The sequence below is a fragment of the Triturus cristatus genome, chromosome 8 (genome assembly GCF_964204655.1).
Source record: "Triturus cristatus chromosome 8, aTriCri1.1, whole genome shotgun sequence".
Taxonomy (NCBI): Eukaryota; Metazoa; Chordata; class Amphibia; order Caudata; family Salamandridae; genus Triturus; species Triturus cristatus.
In genome coordinates, this window is record NC_140591.1 from 155,655,973 (window position 1) to 155,666,057 (window position 10,085).

Sequence of the window (10,085 nt, forward strand, 5' to 3'; positions counted from 1 at the left end):
ACAAATTAAGATAATATTCAGTGCTGTTTAGATGATTACCAGTTTAATTATTATTAGTTATTAACTAAAGCGAATGAATTATATTACATTAACTTAATTTCAATAATGTTCCGACAAATGCCAAACGTCACACCGATTATATCAAATAAACATTATCACAAGTACAGAATAAGAATAAATATTTAACATTTCATTAGTTAATAGGGATCAACATGGTATTTAATGATTAAAATTACATTACTTCAGAGGGTTTAAACATACTGGAATAACATATTGTATTAGAGTCGCTCAATCAGTACATTTGTAGAGCCCACAACTTACCTGTGAGGGTGTCTCGACGCTGGGGGGAGGGAGGGCGTGGATGCTGCTAATGCTCAAACAGCCAGGTCTTAAGCAGTCTGCTGAAGGCCAGCAGGTCCAGGGTCTGTCGTAGGCTTGTGTGGAAGGTGTTCAAGGTATTTGCGTCGAGGTGGGAGAACAATCTGCCGCCGAAGGTCGATCAACAGATGCAAGGGACTGTGGCGAGTGCGAGGTCAGCATAGCGAAGCCTGGCGGTTCGGGGTATAGAAGGTGAGTCGTTCATTTAGTCCAGAGTTGTGGATTAATTTGTGAGGGTGGGTGAGGAGACTGAAGATGATCCTCTTGTTGACTAAGAGCCAGTGCAGGTATTTCAGGTGGGCTGTGATGTGGCTGTTGAGTGGGTTGTTGAGGATGAGGCGTGCAGAGGCGTTCTGTATGCGTTGTAGTAATTTCTGGAGTTTAGGTGACGTTACTGCGTAGAGAGCATTGCCGTAGTCCAGTCTGTAATTGACGAGGGCATGGGTAACTGTCCTTCTGGTACCGGGGGGGGATCCAACTGTAAATCTTGCGGAGCATGCGGATGGTCTTGAAACATGAGGAGGAGACGGCGTACACTTGATGGGTCATTGACAATGAGAAGTCTAGGATGATTCCCTGGTTGCGTGCGTGGTTAAAGGGCTTCAGTGCAACTCCTGGTGCGGACGGCCACTATGAGTCATCCCAGGCAGAGGGGGTGGATCCGATGATGAGGAACTCCATATTGTCCGATTTCAGTTTAAGGCGGCTGTTTGTCATCGGTTTGGAGTTGGCCTTCATTCCTTCGTGTTGGTCGATTTGGCGGTGGTGGGGGCCTTGGTGAAGGAGAGGATCAGATGGGTGTCGTCAGCGTATGAGACGGTGTTGAGGTGGTGCGATAGGGTGATGTTGGTGAGAGGTGCCATGTAGATGTTAAAGAGTGTCTGGCTAAGGGACGATCCTTGGGGTTTGCTTGTGGTACGTATTACAGAATAAAATCAATACATTTTCAAGCTAACCTTGAAAATCAACTAATAATAATAATTACATTCAAAATCTTTGAATAAACATCATATGCAACTGCACAACACAAAGGACTGAGCAAAAAAATAGGGGTCTAATAGGATAGCAGAAAAATGGTTGCCTCAAGGCCGGCGGTAGCAACCACCAAGCCAGCGGCGGCCATCCGTCTGCGAGCGAAACCCGAAAAATGGATGGTCACATTAGCATTGCGGTGATAAATTCCACAGGCCACTTTTCCGCAGTTAGCAGTCCTCACGCTTGCATGGTGGGCAGAGATGGACCGCTAAAATGGTGCATATGCAGGGGGAGGCTCTTCCGGCACTATTATGATGACAGCGGAAGCCAGCCTTTCCCCAGCATTGGAACCTCCATTGAAAGGATGGCGGAGACATGTTCCGGTGGGCCAATTGGCTGCCCCAAATGTTTTGGGGGGGTGTGGGTGCGCTGGGGGGCTAATATGTACCTGTACCAGGTGGCAGGCACTGTGCAGTGCCTGCCACACAGTGCATGGAAATCAGGACATACCCCTTTTGATATTGCCGCGGTGCTGCTGGCAGCAGCAACCAGAGCAATGTTAAAGGCCAGGATTGTACCGCGGAGGTCGGATTTGGACTGCGGAGCATACTAATTGGACCGTTGGTAATGCCGCGGTCCTTGTGGGCGGTCTTTTTCCGCTACCATGAAGGTCGGGGTGATTTTGCGACCTGCATCCTAATGACCCCCATTGTGAAAAATTGTAGTATTCAATTGACATACATATTTATCAAATAAATAAGTAATACTATCCAAAACATAATAATTAACTTCAATTCATTACATACCTTCACTATCTATACACCTAAAAAACACATGCCGCTAAATAATCTTTATTCATAAATAACATTTAATTATATAAGCGACAATTAATGTTTATTTATATTTAATAAATTTTATATATTAATAGTTTGCTGATGAATTATAATTTATTTACTATCCACCCTAAATGGTTATGAACCACACAACCATTGTGTATTTTAACATCACAAAAATAATAAAATATAATTAAAAAAATTAATTACATTTTAAAAACACTAATAGAGATAAAAATAAGAAAAAACATTTTATAACAGATAAAGTCAGAAAACATATTAAAAAAAATCTTTAATATTCTTAAATTTCAAATTTATGTAAAATATAGAAATAATTTCAATAATACTAACAACTGTATTAATTTAATCAAAAGCAATAATTGTGATTCTTATATTCTAGCACAAATTATTTCTATGTGCCAATATTTAATACTCGATGTTTATGCATGGCAGTATTTTATGTAACATATTTTATTCAAAAAACAAAATATATTGAATACCTAGATTGTAGTGAAGCATACATCTGAGAAAGAATGTGTGTTGCTGTAACTTGAACTGTGTCTCCTGTAACCCGACCAGGAGCCCTTGATTAGGACCAATATACAGTACAAGGCACCAGAGGACAAGCATTGGTTGGGCCACTAACTGAGATTCTATTTGGTATTAGAATGCTGTATTAATTTGCTCTACACAGGTACTCTGTACAGACAGATATTAATCCGTGAGAGGAAATTTGTTGAGAAACTCAACTGCCTGCAAGCCAAGTTGGTTGAAACAATGCAAGTGGTTGACTGACATGATCATTTGCCTGAGTATGGCACATAACAGTTTACCAACCCACTCAGTACATATTGAAATTAAAAAAACCAAGATCAATAGAATCACTTATTGTAAGGAGTTAAAAGAGAAAATAAATTTTTTCTTCAAGCTGCGAATTTTAAAAAAAGGATAAAGGCTGGATGTTGATTTGCTGCAGAGTTTTACCATGCTCAGTCGTGTGCAATGATAAAAACAATAAAATAAACGTGATATGCCAGTAACTGACAAGCAAGAAAAATTGCGTAAATATGCAATTATTAGCAAGGCACTTACCTACTTAACTAGGCAATAACCTTCTTTAACAAAACTAGTGTTTCAATAAAATTCACAATTAAATTTCCAAGAACGCAACTGTGAAGGACACGGGAAAAAATAAATTTTTCCAATTGCATTCAACGAACAGACTTAAAACATTATAATGCATTTTTAACATCAAAATGATACTGTGTATATCCAGCATCCCAGATAATCGTGCATTATTAAGTAGGGGGCTTATTTCCTTATTTGCATGCCTATCAAAAAATTGATGTAAAAAATATAGATCATTTAAAAAAGGTTAAAATAAAAAGCCAACATATTAATTACCTATACCTTAACAGGTAAATTCGATAAATGTTGGAAAAAAACTAATTGAATTTAAAAATATTGTTCTGAAAATTATATATGTATGTGTATATATATATATATATATATATATATATATAATATTTTATATAGATATTTTCTATATATATATCTGTGTGGGAAATAAATTAAATATATATATATATATATATATATATAATTAAAAAATTCTTTTTTTAATAAAAAATAAAAGTAATAAACTTTTAACAACATATACCTCATAAAAATTAAGGTAAAACAAACATACATAATCAACAATTGTATAGATATTAACTTTAAAAAAAAATACATTTTTGTTTTTTTAGTTTTAAATTTATTTCGAAATATAAACACACACACACACATACACATATATATATATATATATGTATATATATATATATATATATCTCTTCAAACCTTGTTTCGCGATATCCTCTGCCTCAAAAGGGTGGCGGGCTGCCAGCAAGGACGCGACCCTTAGTATTCCATCAATCAATCCTTTGCTCATAAAGATTGCGCCGAGCCCCAATTTGTTTGTAACAGCGTGCTTTATTCCATCAAGTTTGTGGCAAACAACTCCCGACGCGTTTCGAAACCCTACGGTTTCTTGGTCACAAAGAAACCGGAGGGCTTCCAAACGCGTCGGAAGTTGTTTGCCACAAACTTGATGGAATAGAGCACGCTGTTACAAACAAATTGGGGCTCGGCGCAATCTTTATGAGCAAAGGATTGATTGATGGAATATATATATATATATATATATATATATATATATATACACATTTCAATAACATAAAAATAGTAAAAAATAAATCTAAAAGTCTTTTAACTATAATATAGTAATACAGTCAGTGCAACAGTAAGGAAAATGTTGAATAACAATGGAGTTCAAAGTACTATTCCCAATCTATGGACTGCAACAATAGTAAAAGTGTTGGATAGCGGAGGTGTTAAAAAAACTTTTCACAATCGAGTACGTGTATCAGCAGGTGAAAGTGTTACATAGGGGAGGGGTAAAAATTACTGTTCACACTCCAGTAAAGGCCCGATTCTGGTGCGGGTTGGAAAAGCTTCCCAAACAAATCTTTTGGGAAAACGTTTCCGACCCACTCGGATCGGGAGAGTCCAGCCGACAGAGTACGATGCATCCGGATGCTTCCAGATACCATATGGTTGGACTCCCCTGGACTTAAATGGGAGCATATGTTCCTAACCGCATCATAATTGGACCCTTGGTCAGGAAAATACGTTCCTGATCCAATTTGGAAGGAGCAAATGCCATTAGGAGGAATTCCTAACCGCATCAGTGGTGAAAGTGTTGGATAGTGGCGGGGTAAAATGTACTGTTGCCAACAAAATGAGTGCAACAGTAGGGAAAAAATTGAATTTGCGAGGGATAACATTTACTATTCCCACTACAATAATTGAAACAGTAGTGAAAGTGTTGGAAAGCAGAGGGGTATAAATTAAGCTTCACAATAAAATGAGTGTAACAGTAGTGAAAGTGTTGGATAGCGGAGGGGTAGAAATTTACAATTAGAAATGCAATGAGTGCAACAGTAGGGAAAGTGTTAGATAGTGGACTGGTAAAAAATAATATTCGAACTCCAATGAGTGAAAGAGTTGAGAAAGTGTTGGATAGCAGAGGAGCAAAAATTATTATTCATACTCCATTGAGTGCAACAGTAAGGATAGTGTTGGATAGTAGCAAGCTAAATGTTAAAATTCACACTGCAATCAATAAATAGAATTAATATTATCACTACAGTCAGTAACAAATTAAAAAGAATAAAAATATTAAAAACAGCAAACTTATTCACAAAAAATATATATATATAAATCTGATAAAAATTCAATTGAAAATATATTTAATATTACATATTGAGCAAAACATATACTAAGGATAAATGCATATATCACATGACTAAATATTATATTGAATTAAAAAAACTTAAGAAATTGGCTTGACCCAAAAAGAAAGAAAAATATTAATTTTTACTTAAACGTACTTATTTTTATTATCTCCCCTATAAGACTATAAAATTTGAAAAGCCACCTCTAAATTTAAAAAAAAATAGTACTTACCTAATACACTTAGGTGCCGATTCCGACCCGTTAAAAATATTCCCCGTACGAATCGGATCCGTATTTTTTTACGTACGATTCGTACAAGTCCCGCACAAACTGGCAAGTACGATTCGTATGTGAAAAACTACATATGAATCGCATTGGGAAAATTTCTCGACACGTCGTCGGATTGAAAAAAGTCCCCAACACGTCCCCGTACATTTTTACGTACAATTCGTAAAATTGATGCCCAAGCGTGCAAGTACGATCCGTCCCGTCCGTCCAAATATACAACCGTATGAAAAAAACACCGTACGGAGCGAACTCCAATAGCAACCATGCAGATGTCTAAACATGTGCCCGCATATGCGCTGAACACCCCCCCCGTATGTACGCGCCGTACCCCCAGCCCCCGTATGTACGCGCCATACCCCCGGTCCCCTGTATGTACGTGCCGTACCCCCAGCCCCACCTATGTACGCGACGTACCCCCAGCCCCCCCGTATGTACGCGCCGTACCCCCGGTCCCCCGAATGTACGCGCCGTACCCCCAGCCCCCCGTAAGTACGACCTGTACCCCAGGCCCCTACACCAGCACCCTCACCTAGCATCGTGCATTTACGAATCGTACCAAACCATTGCAAATGTGAGCACTGTACAACAACATGGCCGATGTACGCACCTTACAGACGCAAAAAACACTCGTACTGAACCAGGACACTGCAAAACACCACAAGGAGGGTCAATTCGAATCGCACAACACCACAAAACACGTCCAACAAGCCCAAATACATGGAATACACTGACCTGCAACATCCAAACAGGTAAACAGAGGCCCAAACCACAACCACATCTTATAACACACCCACCCAAATTTCAAACACAGCCACAAATGGACCAATAAAAAGGGCCCACACACACAAACCATGAGCCTTTGCAACAGACCCACTGCTGACAGACCCAACATACAAACCACTGCACCATACCTGAATCCTGACTACACCTTACACTTGCACACCTTCACACAACCACCTTCACAAACACCCCCTAATCACATTCACACACACACCGTCACAACCACACACCCACAACCATCCACACCCACACCCCACACCATGCCCACAGACAAGGATCCAAAGTTCACAAGGGAGGAGCTGGACATCCTTGTCAACGAAGTCATCAGAGTCGAGCCACAGCTCTTTGGAACATTGGTCAGACAGACCAGCATAGCGGAGAAATCAGCCATGTGGCAGAGGATCGTCGATCGGGTGAATGCTGTTGCGGCCATCAGAAGGACCAGGCATGAATGCCAAGCCAGGTGGTACGATCTGCGGAGGGCGGTAAAGAGAAAAATGAATGAATAGCACGCCCAGACAAACATCACTGGAGGCGGTGCCCCCCGCAGACCAGTACATTACCATACCTGGGAGGAGAAGGTGATGGGCACGCTTCCGCCGGTGGGAGTACATGGGCTTGAAGGAGTCGCATAGCCTGGTGAGTACACAAACAACTCACGTTACATGGGGGAACCGCATCCGCAAGCCAACTCCAAATAATACACGCAACTACCTCAAAGCCCACACCGGACACAACCACACTAAAAAAAAAACGCACATGCCACTAACGGGTCCATGCCCCATTCATCAAGCAAGGCCATGCCAAGTCACAGGCCACACAAAATACCAACACAAGACTGGATGTCCGCAATGCCGGGAGGGTGGGCCTCTCAAAACACATTGTGCAACTCAGAAGCAGACACCAATGCCCTCAGCCCATATGGCCTAGGGCAGAGCTTTCCAAACAGTGTGTCCCGACACAGTACTGTGTCGCCTGCAAATGGTGGGCGCGTCGCAGGATGACATCGGTATGAACAGCCATTTTGCACATAACAGCAGCTAATGAAGAGGCATCCCTTTGAAAGAGTGTCAGCACACACCGCCGCAGCAGCGCAGACTCAGAGACACTCTGCTCTATGGGGGCCGGGAGATTCAAAACTAAGCCTCATGAACAAGCAAATGGCCTGTGAAAGACCTGCAAAGTGTGTGTGCCCAGGAAGCTGGGCTGAGGTGACAGAGGGTGACAGACAGACGGAGGGAGAGGGAGATAGAGGGAGGGAGACAGACAGAGGGATGGAGAGAGGGAGACAGAGGGAGACCAAATCCCCCTTGGGTGGTTTGGGCTTGCTCGCTCGTCAGCAGGTGGACTATGTGCATGGTTACAAGGTTTGGCAGTGCGTGAACCAGCCCTTCTTGTGTTGTAAATCACTGGGGCATGTGTCAATCTGTGCATGAGTAGATTCTTGCTTCAGAACAAACCTAACCTTACACACAGTTTTGCCACTCACTGTGTTTGTTAAAACTGATTCACAAATACATAAGTAACCTTCCTGCTTACTCTAATTGTTTTGAAAATGCACCATTTGCCCACTTAAAGTGCAAACCGTCAGGCGGTACTGCCTCGCTCGCTAAGCTCGCTCGCTAAACAGACTTACTGAGTCCCAAAATGAAGCATCTACAAAAAGTGTGTCACCAACAGGAAAGCAGTGGCCTAGGGACATACCCATGCACCATGCTCAATGCACAGGGACTTGCCAAGTACAGACAAGGTAGATGACACTTGGCCCTGCTGTAGACAGCACAAGGACCTCCTGTGACCACTGTACACTCAAACACCAACTCCACATGCCTCTACCTACCACAGGAACTCACATTCACTGTCATGCCAGCATGCACCATGAGGGGATAGAGACATCACCTGGTAGACCCAATGACAAATCACACCACACCCAACAGCATGCCCGGTCAAACCCCCCCCCCCCTTACACAAGCACACACCCCCATGGCAGGCAACGGATTTTGACACTGACACAATGGACATGTGACACAACAAGACCAATCCATAGCCAAATAAGCATCCTACCACTCATTAGACAGGCCAAAGACTCAGGAGTACATATCAATCTGTCCCCCGCAACATACCCATCCACAAGTGTACTTTGAGAGGAATGCTAGCCATATCCAACTACCTAGAGGAACTGTGCCAACATGAATATGTATCAATCATGGATGTCGCATGAAACACCATTAACATTGTCTCTCTCTCTCACACACAGGGCAACGTCGTCGATCTTCCCCCAACTCTGGTGGGGGAAGAATCACAGGTCCAGGCTCCGCGTGACGATGATCCCACCGGCAGCGACGACTCTCACCACTCCGTGGTTGACCCCGACCAACCTGTACCCTCTGGTGCCCAAGCCCCTTCAGCACCTGCATCAGGTACAACTGTGCCAACCACCACCCCCATTCCTGCCACATCCCAGGATACACCCAGGAGCCCTGCTCGCACTGGACAACACAGCCAGTCTGACCAGGAGGGACAAGGTTCTCAGGGCACCCAGGAGGAGGCAGGCGACCCCGCAAATGCCATCCCTCAGGGGTCCCGTAGACCTGATGTGCCCACAACGGCAGGCCAGGCTCTTGTGGGCAGGGGTGGTGGGAGTGGAGGACGGCGGAGGCGAGCACCTGACCAGCCAGCTGAGGGAACCGGTATGGCACACGTACGCCACATCCTCGACACATACCAACGTGACACCAGGGCCATCAGCCAGGTTGTGTCGACCCTCACAGACATCAAGGGGACCCTCGAGGAGATGAAGACCCTGCAGGCCGAGCAACATGCCAGTCAACGACAACACCAAGGACGGATGGAGGCAAGAGTGTCTGAGCTCGTGGCGGTGCAAACGGACATGAGCCGTTCACTCCGTCGGATTGCCGACAACATGGGCAACCCTCCCTGTGCCACCAGGTGAAGATCACCACCAGCCACAGGGAGGGATGAGGAGGAGGAGGATTCGTCCGACAGAGCATCACAAACATCGTCGCGGCCTGCATCTGAGGGTCCCCAGAGGAAGGTGGGTCGTCCACGGAAAAGACCGTGAGAGTCAGCGGACCATCAACATCTCCCACGTCACCTGGCCTGGCACCTGGCCCTCTGGCGCAACAGCAGCACCTCATCCAATGACATTCTCTGCCACATGGACTTGCTGGTCACAGTCTGACCAATGATGACCAAGACTGTGCCATGGACTTTGCTGACTTCCAATGCCAAGGATACCAACTCCCCCTGTGAACTTTGGATTCTAGACACCCGGCGAGCACCTCTTTTCATCCACCCAAACACGTACCCCAACACAAATAAAAATCCTCACAATCATGAGATGATGCTGTCATTTTGCATTATTCCATTACATGTGTGTTGTAATGTCAAACAATGCCTGAATGTTGAAGTAACTCCAACCATCCATACCCTGGGATCTGAGTCTGGCACAGGACACACATGGGTTACAATGTATCATTCAATACAGACATGGAGCACTATACTCACCCGTGATGGGCTCAACCTGCTGAG